The 11,007-nt window shown below is 40.8% G+C and overlaps 1 protein-coding gene across 3 annotated transcripts in view; it reads left to right on the top strand.

The window, feature by feature from the left end:
- The window catches only part of TPH2 (tryptophan hydroxylase 2), a 158,785-nt gene that overhangs the window by 130,735 nt on the left and 17,043 nt on the right, over positions 1 to 11,007 (top strand). The gene's annotated exons all lie outside the window — the stretch shown is intronic.

Below are 11,007 nucleotides of genomic sequence, written 5' to 3'. Positions count from 1 at the left end.
CTGCGCTGTCCATCTCAAGAATGTCTGGAGGTTGTAAAGACCTTACTAGACCCACTCCCATAATTTACATTTTAAGATAACATGATTAGCCAGAAGGTTTTTTCCAGAAACTGTCCTCAAGCAGGAGACATTATTGTTATATAATCCTAAGGAATGTAGAGGGAAAAAAAAGTTTGTCTTTTCCTCCTCCTTGAGAATTCCAGACCCCTCTCTCCTTGGGGACCCCAGGACTTCTTATCAACCTGCCTAGGAACTGACTCTCACAATGAAACCAAAGAGAACATAATGGTGGATTTGTCTGAACGTGACATCACATTGCCCAATTTTTCAGAGGCATGCACGTGAGAAAATTTAAAACGTCTCTCTTTTACTTTACAGACTCATTCCTTGTTCTTCTTCCTGAATCAGGGTGAGAGTTTGTAAGACAGTTGGTATTCTTCAAAATGTGGATGTGTAGGCCTAGGAGCTATATAGATTTTTCTCTCCTCTAAAATGTAGGGCTCAGAGTGTAGAGGCTGGGGTCAGAGAGCCCAGTTTTGCTACTAATGAGGATAATTGGCTTAATCAGTCTCTTGTGCCTGTGAAATGGGACATAGTAATAGTAGTGATCTCATAGCGTGGTTGTGGACATTATATGAGATGATACAGTTAAAGTCCACAGAAGAGTGGCTCTCACCCATCTCAGAGTTCTTCTAAATTGAAAAATATATAAAAGTTATTTGGCTCAATGCCTGCCCCATGACATTTGTCGACACCTAATAAATGGGAGCTATTATTATTTTATACATTGTTCTTTTTTAACCACCTGGTTCTACCTTCACAACCTGTCTTTTGTTATACAACGAATACATCAGTATATTAAAATTTTGGTTAAGAGTGTAGAATACAAAAAAGCAAAGAACAAAATATAATGATTCCCCTTTGTAAGTCACCCCATCCCTGCCCTCCACAAACTCAATCATCAAGCTTTTGTTTAGGGAGATTACAGACCTCCCATAATCTCTAGCCATCTTCCATGCCATACTTTGACAGTGACACTTTCTATTTTTTCAGTTTATGCAAAGTTCTAAGCAAACACAGCTTGGAGCTCAATAATACTTTTTTCCCCCCCTTTTTAATGGGGACAGAGTTTCAGTTTAGGAAAGTAAAAAATTCAGGAAATAGATAATGGTGAGAGCTGTACCGCAATGTGAACGCACTTAGTGCCATTGAAATGTAAATATGGTTAAAATAGTATGTTTTATATTATGTGATTTTTACCACAATAAAAATTCTTTTAATAAAAAAATTAATATTTGTTGATGGAAGGCCAAGAAAAGTAGGTTTGGAAACGGATGTTACAGGAGCAGTACTGGATGGGACAGGGAGAATTACCCAAAAGAATATCTGCTGGTGAGTAACTGGAAAACTGTCTGAGTGATTTCTAAGCTTTGCTGACCTGAATATACTCCTCTATATAGTCACAAAATTCTGTGTTTTACTAGTTCTTTTCCACTGCCATTGCCATGTTTACCAAATTTTAGCCTGGCTTCCCTTCTGAGTGTTGAGTCAAACCTCTTTTGAATGTTTTTTTTTATGATTTTTAAGTAACAAAAATTTTTTATTCTTCTTTAAATGGACTTTTCACCATACTTGGGAGAGAATTTGGGAAACATTCAGGTTTTTGGAAGACTTAAAAGATTTTTTTTGAAAGGCAAAGAGGGATAACAAAATAACTCCTAGTTATGCCATCTTGCTTATTATTTATCAAATACAGGTGCTAGGCTAAGCCCTTTCAATGAGGGCTAAGCCCTCATTAATCTTTATAACAATCTCATGAGGCAGATATGTTTATTATACTCTTCTTTTTTTAGCTAAATAATCTGAAAATTCAGAGAAAATAAACAACTTACCATAGATCATGCTGAGTGTTGGTGTCATTTAAAACCTGGAGTGTCTGACCTCACAGCCCAGGCTCTGAACTTCAGGGCTCCTCTGCCTTGTTTGTGCTGAAACTGTGCCAGGCACCGGAAATGCACAGATAAAGGTCTGATTCTTTCCCCTCTGTAACCCTTTGTTTAAACAAGAGCTAAACCACGGGCCACAGGCTAGCTTGGTTCAGATTCAGTTGCTGAGTGATTTTGCCCAGTTACTTAACCTTCCTGTGCCTTGGTTTTCTTGTGTGTAAAACGAGGATAACAGGATTCTTTTCCTGTGAAAATTAAATGAGATGACACATGTGCAGCCCTGGAGTAGCCCTTGGCATGCAGGGAGTGCTCAGTGATGTGAGCTGTCCTTCTTCTTCCCAATCAGTATTGGGCTTCCCCGGTGGCTCCGATGGTAAAGAGTCTGCCTGCAATGCAGGAGACCCAGCTTCCATCCCCGGGTCAGGAAGATCCCCTGGAGAAGGGAATGGCAACCCACTCTAGTATTCTTGCCTGGAGAATTCCGTGGACAGAGGAGCGTGGTGGAAGAGTCAGACACGACTGAGCAACTAACAGTTTGACCTTCTTTATCATTATCATTGAGGTTGGTTAAGACTGGGCCGGAACACACACTGAAGGAAAAAGATTAGTTCTGGGGTCTCAAAGAGGTTCTCCATGCTTCCCAAAATGTAGGTAGATGGAGGGACTTCGTTTGGGAGTATTACTTGGTGTTTCCAGGGCACTTTGCTACCAAGATTCTGAAAAAGTTGTTTTTTTCCCGAGGGTGTGGTGCTTTTTAGTTTTAGAGTATCTCTTTCCTGGCCAATATTAATATTTAATTTTGGCTGGGATTTAGAATAATTTATATTTTCTCACTACTAAAAGACAACTATTTTGCTTCTATAGTTTACTTTTAGAGCTTATCAAGAAATAGAGTATCTGTGGAGTTGTGGCCTGCTTCTGTACTTTTTAGGCAAATATTCTGATAAGGACGGCTGTGTTCTTGTATCGGTTGTGACATTAACTACTTCGGGCAAGCCATTTCATCTCATGAACCTTAGTTTCTTTCCAGTATAAAAAGAGGGTTGAATGGGTTGGTGAGGATGTGGGGAAATTGGAACCCCTGTACCCCGTTGGTGGGAATGTAAACTGAGTGCTAAGTCGCTTCAGTCGTGTCCGACTCTCTGCGACCCCATGGACTATAGTACTCCAGGCTCCTCTGTCCATGGGATTCTCCAGGCAAGAATACTGGAGTGGGTTGCTATGCCCTCCTCCAGGGGATCTTCCCTACCCAGGCACTGAACCCGAGTCTCTTATGTCTTCTGCATTGCAGGTGGGTTCTTTACTATGAGCACCACCTGGGAAGCCCAGTGTAAAGTAACGCAGCCACTATGGACCATTGTTTTAAGATTCAAAGATGCAGTTTGTTGAACTCATTCATTTAACATATTTACTGACATATTTCCATACATACGGAAAACAGTATGTTTCCTCAGAAAATTAAAAATAGAACTATCATATGATCCAGCAATCCTACTTTTGTGTATGTATTCAAAAGATTTGGAGTCAGGATATCAAAAAGATGCTTGCTCCTGTGTTCAGTACAGCACTACTCGCAGTAACCAAGGAATGGAAACAACCTAAGTGTCAACTGGCGGAGGAATGGATAAAGAAAAGACAGTCCAGCATTAAAAAGAAGGAAATCTTGTCATCTGCAACAAGTTTAAACCTGAAGGACTTATATTAAGTGAAATAAGCCAGTTGCAGAAAGACAAATACGACCTATTTCCACTTACATGAGGTGTCTAAAATAATCAAATTCATGGAAGCAGACAGAATGGTGGCTACCAGGGGCTGGGGGAGGGGAAAATAGGGAGCTGCTCCATGGGTATAATGTTTCAGTTACATCAGGTGAATAACTTGCAAAAGTCTGAGTAGAAGATACTGCCTATATTTAACAGTACTGCATTGTGCAATTAAAAAAATTTGTTAAGAGGGTGGATCTCACGTTAAGCGTCATTATCAGAAAAAAGCCTCGAAAACAAAGGGGCATAGAGAACTTTGGGAGGTGATGGATATCTTCATCACCTTGATTGTGGTGATGGTTTCGTGGGTGTTTGTGTATCTACAAACTCATTAATTATGTATATTAAATTTGTGCAGTTTTTTGTGTATCAAGTATACCTCAATAACATTGTTAACAAATGAAAAATAAATAGGAAAAAAAGGAGGACTGGATTATGTAATTTCTAACTCATCCATTTCCAAAATTCATTTAACATATGATTCTGTGCTTCTGATTCTGGGTCAGTGACTACAGGGCAGATTTTCCCCAGATTCCATAAGACTTGTCTACCCCACTGTTATGGTTATTAAAGGCTTCTGAGTGTTTTCAGATCTGATTAATCTGGCAGAAAGTGTACTGAACAGTTCTCAGTATCCTGCCACCATATCATAGCAATTGTTTCTCTTTTACATCGCGATTACTAATTGTAGTTCCCTCTAATCACTTTCAGAAAACCATTCCAGAGGCCAGTTTGAGCCAGAGAGGCAGACAGATTTTCTTTCACCTCAGCCGCTCTTAAATTCCTGCTTTTTAATCTACCCGTGTCCGCAAGTGGCTCTCTCACATTAGTAGTACGGTCTTTTTCTATTGCTGCTGAAACGTATCATTTCAAACTTAGTGGCTAAGGCAACCCAATTTTTTTAAGTTCTCTAGGCTAGAAGTCTGACACCACTCTAACTGCTAAAATCAAGGTGCCGACACGGTTGTGTCCTTTCTGCTGGCTCCAGGGGAGAATCTGCTTCCTTGCCTTTTCCAGCTTCTAAGGACTGTGGCATTTTTGGCTTGTGGCTACTTCTGTCTTCAAAGCCAACAATGGCAGGCTGAGTCCTATCCTGTATGGCTCTGACCATGCTTCTACGGTTGCATCTGCTTCTCTTTCCCATCTGCTTTCATTTCCCCACTTTATGGACTCTTGGGAACACACTGGTCCACCTGGATAATTCAGGATAATCTCCATAATTTGAGGCCAGCTGATTAGCCACCTTCATTCCATCTGCCGCCTGAATGCTTTGTCATGTAACTCCAAATGTTTATAGTTTCTGCAGATTAGGACAAGGACATTTTGAGGGGCATTATTATTTTTAAAAAATATTGTTTATTTGTTTGTATTTGGCTGCACCGGGTCCAGTTGCAGCATGTAAACTCTTAGTTGCGGCGTGGGGGATCTAGTTCCTTGACTAGGGATCAAACCTGAGCCCCTGAATTGAGAGGGTGGAGTCTTAGCCACTGGACCACCAGGGAAGTCCCTGGGGGGCATTCTTTTGCTTACCACAAGAAGACATCTTTTCCAATTGTAGCACCACCATCCAGACTGTCTACACAGCTTCATCCACATTGTGTCCTTCCTCACAAAGTTAAATAGTGAGGAGATTTGGAGGATTCAAGTGTGCACTGGCTAAGAGTTGCAAACAAATCCAGGTTGGCAGTGTTAGGTTTAGACACAAAGGAAAGATGAAAGCCCTCCCAATACCTCTTACAATTTACAAAATGAACAAATTTCCAGTAAGAAATTTTATTTTTCAATCGCCCACTCCCTTCTAGAATACACAGTTTATTTGAGCAATGTTTCTCATGTTTAGTAGCCTTAGACATTGCAGAATCTTCATTAGTTAATTGAAAAAAAAACCCTTCATTTGAGTATCTTTGGGCTTATTCAGGTTGATGTTCTTCAGTTTCTTTGTAATTAATGCTGAGTAAAGGAGTACTGCTGCTGCTGCTGCTACGTTGCTTCAGTCGTGTCTGACTCTGTGTGACCCCATAGATGGCAGCCCACCAGGCTCCCCTGTGCCTGGGATTTTCCGGGCAAGAACACTGGAGTGGGTTGCCATTTCTTCCTCCAATGCATGAAAGTGAAAAGTGAAAGTGAAGTCGCTCAGTCGTGTCTGACTCTTTGTGACCCCATGGACTGCAGCCTACCAGGCTCTTCCGTCCATGGATTTCCCAGTCAAGAGTACTGCAGTGGGCTGCCATTGCCTTCTCCGAAAGGAGTACTACATGCCCCCAAATTATTAACTAGAGCACTATGTGCGGATAATGGCAAATTATCACCATATCACCTCCTAAAGTCATTCCTTCTTGGCCAGGTGTGTTCTATAGGCCTGATGTTCAGAAAAAACTAAGACTACTTCCCACTTCCCAGGTGCCCTATGTTAATGGGAGGACTCTAGGCAAGTAGAGTTTTTCCCTGGTAACTCAGTTGTAAACAATCTGCCTGCCCTGCAAGAGACCTGGGTTCAATCCTGGGTCGGGAAGATTCCCTGGAGAAGGAAATGGCAACCCACTCAAGTATCTTTGCCTGGAAAATCCTATGGACAGAGGAGCCTTGTGGGCTGTAGTCCATGGGGTCACAAAGAGTTGGGCACGACTGAGCGACTAACACTTTTCAGGCAAGTAACATCGAAGTTCCCTTGTCAATCACAGTAGCAGCAAAGTAGTTCTTTGCTGAAAAAAAAAAATTGGGTGGGCTCTTAGCATATGATTTTCTTTCTTTAAAATATTTTTTATTTAATTGTATATTAGCACATATGTATGGAATCTAGAAAAATGTAACTGATGAACCTATTTGCAGGGCAGCAATAGAGACACAGAGAATAGACTTATGGACACAGTGGGGTAGGAGAGGGTCAGATAAATTGAGAGAGTAGCGTTGAAGCACATATACAATTCCATAAATAAAACAGCCAGGGGGAATTTGCTGTATGATGCAAGGAGCTCAACCTGGAGCTCTGTGATGACCTAGAGGGGTGGGATGCGGTTAGGGGCTGGGGGGAGGTTCAAGAGGGAGGGGCGATATGCATCCCTATGGCTGACTCATGTTGTTGCATGGCAGAGACACAACATCGTAAAGCAATTAAAAACAAAAAATGCATATATATATATATATATATATATAGTTTATTTATTGCCTAGTGACAAGAGATAGGCTTTGGAGTTAGACAAACCTAAGTCTCAATTTTCTTCATGATTCATCTTGGGACCTTGGAAAGATCCTTAACCTCTCAGAGCCTCAATTGCTTTATCCTTAAAATCGGGATAATATTTTTCTATACTTTGGTAGAAACATTCATGAAATAGCATGTTAGAAATTCCAAGTACAGTGCCTAGCACATGATAGAGGTTTGATAAAGTTATTGTTACTAATGGAACATCTGGCACACCCAGCCACAAAATATGACTAATAGAGAATGCTTTTAGAAAGATTATTTTCCTGATTTGTTCTCTTTTGCACTAGAAACTTTTTTTGGTACAAACTTTTAGAAAGTTCAGAAAAGTTTCTATTAGAAAAGTCATGTCTTTCCATTATATAAAGTTTGGAAACTTAAAAAAAAAGTAAATAAAATATATCACCATATGTGAAAGAGATGACCAGTCCAGGTTCGATGCATGAAACAGGGCACTCAAAGCCGGTGCCCTGGGATGACCCTGAGGGATGGGGTGGGGGAGGTGGGAGGGGGGTTCAGGATGGGGAACACATGTACACCCATGGCTGATTCATGTCAATGTATGGCAAAAATCACTACAATATTGTCAAGTAATTAGCCTCCAATTAAAATAAATAGATAAATTTTTAAAAATGACATGTATACCCACTTCATTGACACAATTCTGTGACATTTTGATGTACTTCCTCTTACTCATGTTCCCTCTTACTTCCTCCAACTCAGTCTTAGTTGGAGGTTTAGATAGATAAGCAACAGAAACTCAAACTAGCTCAAGCATAAATGGAGATTATTGAAAGGACATCCTTGAAATTACTCGAGAATGCTAAGAAAGAATGGTACAAGTAACTGAGAAGACAGCAATAACACTTAGTCTCTTCATTTCTTTAAGGCACGAAGTTTTCTTATCTTTGCTTCCTTTTGGTGTTTTTTGAAGGTCAGCTTTCTCAGCTTTGGATATGCATGTGGTTATTCCAGTTCATGATCTTTGTAAAGTTTCAGGAAAGGCTGAACTGCTGTGTTGAAGAGTTCCAAATTCAAGTGGTTTAAATGAAGTTATTTATGTCCCAGTCCAGTTAACGGGGTGGGTCTGCTCCATGCAGTCACTGTGGAATCCAGGATTGCTCCATCTTTTTGCTCTGCCATTCCCTAGAGCATGTCTTTTTCTGCCTGGCTGAAGCTGGTTCATGGACATATCTGAGTTCCAATTCTTAGGAGACAGTGAGGGGCAGGACTAGTGCAGGAGAAAGAGCTGATCTTTCAGGCAGCAGACAATCTAAGTTGCATGCCTTACTGCCGTTCATATAACCTCGGGATAATCATAGATGACAAACTTCAAATGATGAGAACGAAACTAGAATTTCAGTCCCTCTCCACTAAGGAATGAGGACAGACCTCAGCTAAATATTTTTGAGAGGAACAGTTTTGGCTCCAGTTTTCTCTGCTGTACCATCCAAATTTGGGGATCTTTTTCTGTGTATCTCACGATGTTCCTGTTGCACATCAGAAGGCTCCTTCCTTTGAACAGGACATGTCTTACTCTTTGGAGCCAATTTTTAGTTTCCTTCTGCTACTCAAAACACAGAATCCATCTCAGTCTTCAAAAGAGATTGCTGTCAAAGATCATGTCTTTAGTGTTGACATCCTAACTTGTTACCCTTATGGGACTTAGTTACTGATGAGCTTCACTACTAAGAGTTCCTAAAGAGCCTATTCTTGTGGCAAAACTAACTATAATTGCACCCTTGAAAAATGACCTTTTCCTGCTTTTTTATATGTGTAAATAGGAAAGGAAAAATATAGTTCACTTAGCGTATGTGCTAAGTCACTTTAGCCTTGTCCAACTCTTTGCAACCCTATGAACTATAGCCCGCCAGGCTCCTCTGTCCATGGGATTCTCCAGGCAAGAATACTGGAGTGGGTTGCCATGCCATCCTCCAGGGGATCTTCCTGACCTAGGGATCGAACCCGTTGTCTCTTACATTTCCCGCACTGGCAGGCAGGTTCTTTACCACTAGCACCACCTGGGAATCCCTCACATTTAGCTAATATTCCTCTAAATTCTCACTGAACCATATTCTCATAGCATCCAACTATTCCCATAGTAAAAAGCACAAACTTCTGAGAGAGTATGTTGTTTATTCTCCAGCTTTATTGAGGTATAATTGCCAAGAAAATATATATATGAAACTGTTTTCCCCTTCTTCCTACCGTATTCCTGACTACCCTAGCGATGGTTGCCCTGGTTTTAGAGTCCTCGTCAGAGTACCTCTATTTGGTGGATTGCCTGGTTATGGTGGTTTGATCTAATGTTCTGGGTTTGGATAGAAATACTGGGTCGAACTGTACAGCAGCATAATCACTGCTCTGTTTCCTCTGTCACGCTGTCATATATTCTCTGGACGAGAGCAGGTCATTTTAATTATTTATTTGCCTACTTCATAATTACAGGCATGCATCCCACACTGTTGAATGGTAAATGTTAAGTTACAACATATAATTTATTACATCAAAACTCTTATTCGGGTATAAAAGGAATCAAAGGGAAACTTCAATGCAGAGATTCTCATTTATTTAGGAATTCACAGGAGCAGCCTGCCTTAAAGTCAGTGGCCTCAATACTTTTGTAACACTGTTCCCATTCCAGTAATGATAAGATGACAAAAATAACAACGAAAATCAAAGTCACTGTCCAGTTCAACCAGGTAATTTTTTTTCTGTGTATATAAAGGACTTACTTTAGGAATGAATGATTTGATCTCTATGGTTTGCTTTCTGGTCTAGTTTAAAATAACATCAGAAGCCTTTTAATCTAATGACATCAGGGCAGTAGTTAAAATGTTTAATAGGAGAAGTTGATTAAAGTAGGGAATTATTTTGAAAAAACACCTTAAAGATTTTACTTATCTCAAAAAACATAAACTTATGCTTATTCACCAATAAGGGGACGACAGAGGATGAGATGGTTGGATGGCATCACCGACTCAATGGACATGGGTTTGAGCAAGCTCTGGGAGATGGTGAAGGACAGGGAAGCCTGGCGTGCTGCAGTTCATGGGGTCACAAAGAGTCGGACACGACTGAGCAACTGAACCACAGCAAGCAATGTTTTTAGTGTAGACCCTGTTTCATTTTTCGTATGGTTCCCTGGTTGGAGTTCTGCATCTTTTTTGTACCAACCACACCTGTAATTCATTGTAAGTTCTGGTATGTCTTTTTCAAGTGGAATAATAGCCCGAAGACATGAGCACAGCCACTCAAGTGCTGACACCCTCCACATTTTTCAGTTCAGTCGCTCAGTCGTGTCTAACTCTTTGGGACTCCATGGACTACAGCACGCCAGGCTTCCCTGTCCATCACCAGCTTCCTGAGCTTGCTCAAACTCATGTCCATTGAGTCAGTGATGCCATCCATCCATTTTATGCTCTGTTGTTCCCCTCTCCTCCTGCTTTCAATCTTTCCCAGCATCAGGGTCTTTTCCAATGAGTCAGTTCTTCGCATCAGGTGGCCAAAGTATTGGAGCTTCAGCTTCAGCTTCAGCATCAGTCCTTCCAATCAATATTCAGGATTGATTTCCTTTAGGATTGACTGATTTGATCTCCTTGCAGTTCAAGGGACTCTCAAGAGTCTTCTCCACATTTCTATGATCATTTAAAAATTTTTTACAATGGTCTCACCCACATCTAATGTGATAGTGTATGAGCTTTAGTGACTCACCTTTATAACATTTTTCTCAAGCATTCAATATGGGTTTTGAAGAAGCCACTACTCTCTTTTTGCAATCACATATCATTGCCTGGAAGGATATTTCATTAAATCATGCAATTATGCAATTCAATAAACAAGCATAAGAAACATAAACAGAGTTGGGAACAAACAATGGAGTCTTGGCAAGCACTCAACTGATGGGAGGAGAACTGAGTGAAGAGACAGGTCAGGAGTCTCTGCGGTGGGCTTCAACAGGCTAAAAACTTTACAGGGAGGTGGGGGAGCATCAGGTAATGTGGTAGATTAGTCTGGTGGAGGTGGATTAGGCGAGTTCTCCTGGGACTTCCCTGATGGTCTGGTGGTTAAGAATCGGCCTGCCAGTGCAGGAGAC

This window comes from Bubalus bubalis, chromosome 4 (assembly GCF_019923935.1).
Source record: "Bubalus bubalis isolate 160015118507 breed Murrah chromosome 4, NDDB_SH_1, whole genome shotgun sequence".
Lineage (NCBI taxonomy): Eukaryota > Metazoa > Chordata > Mammalia > Artiodactyla > Bovidae > Bubalus > Bubalus bubalis.
This window is presented reverse-complemented; position numbering and strand designations above follow the sequence as displayed.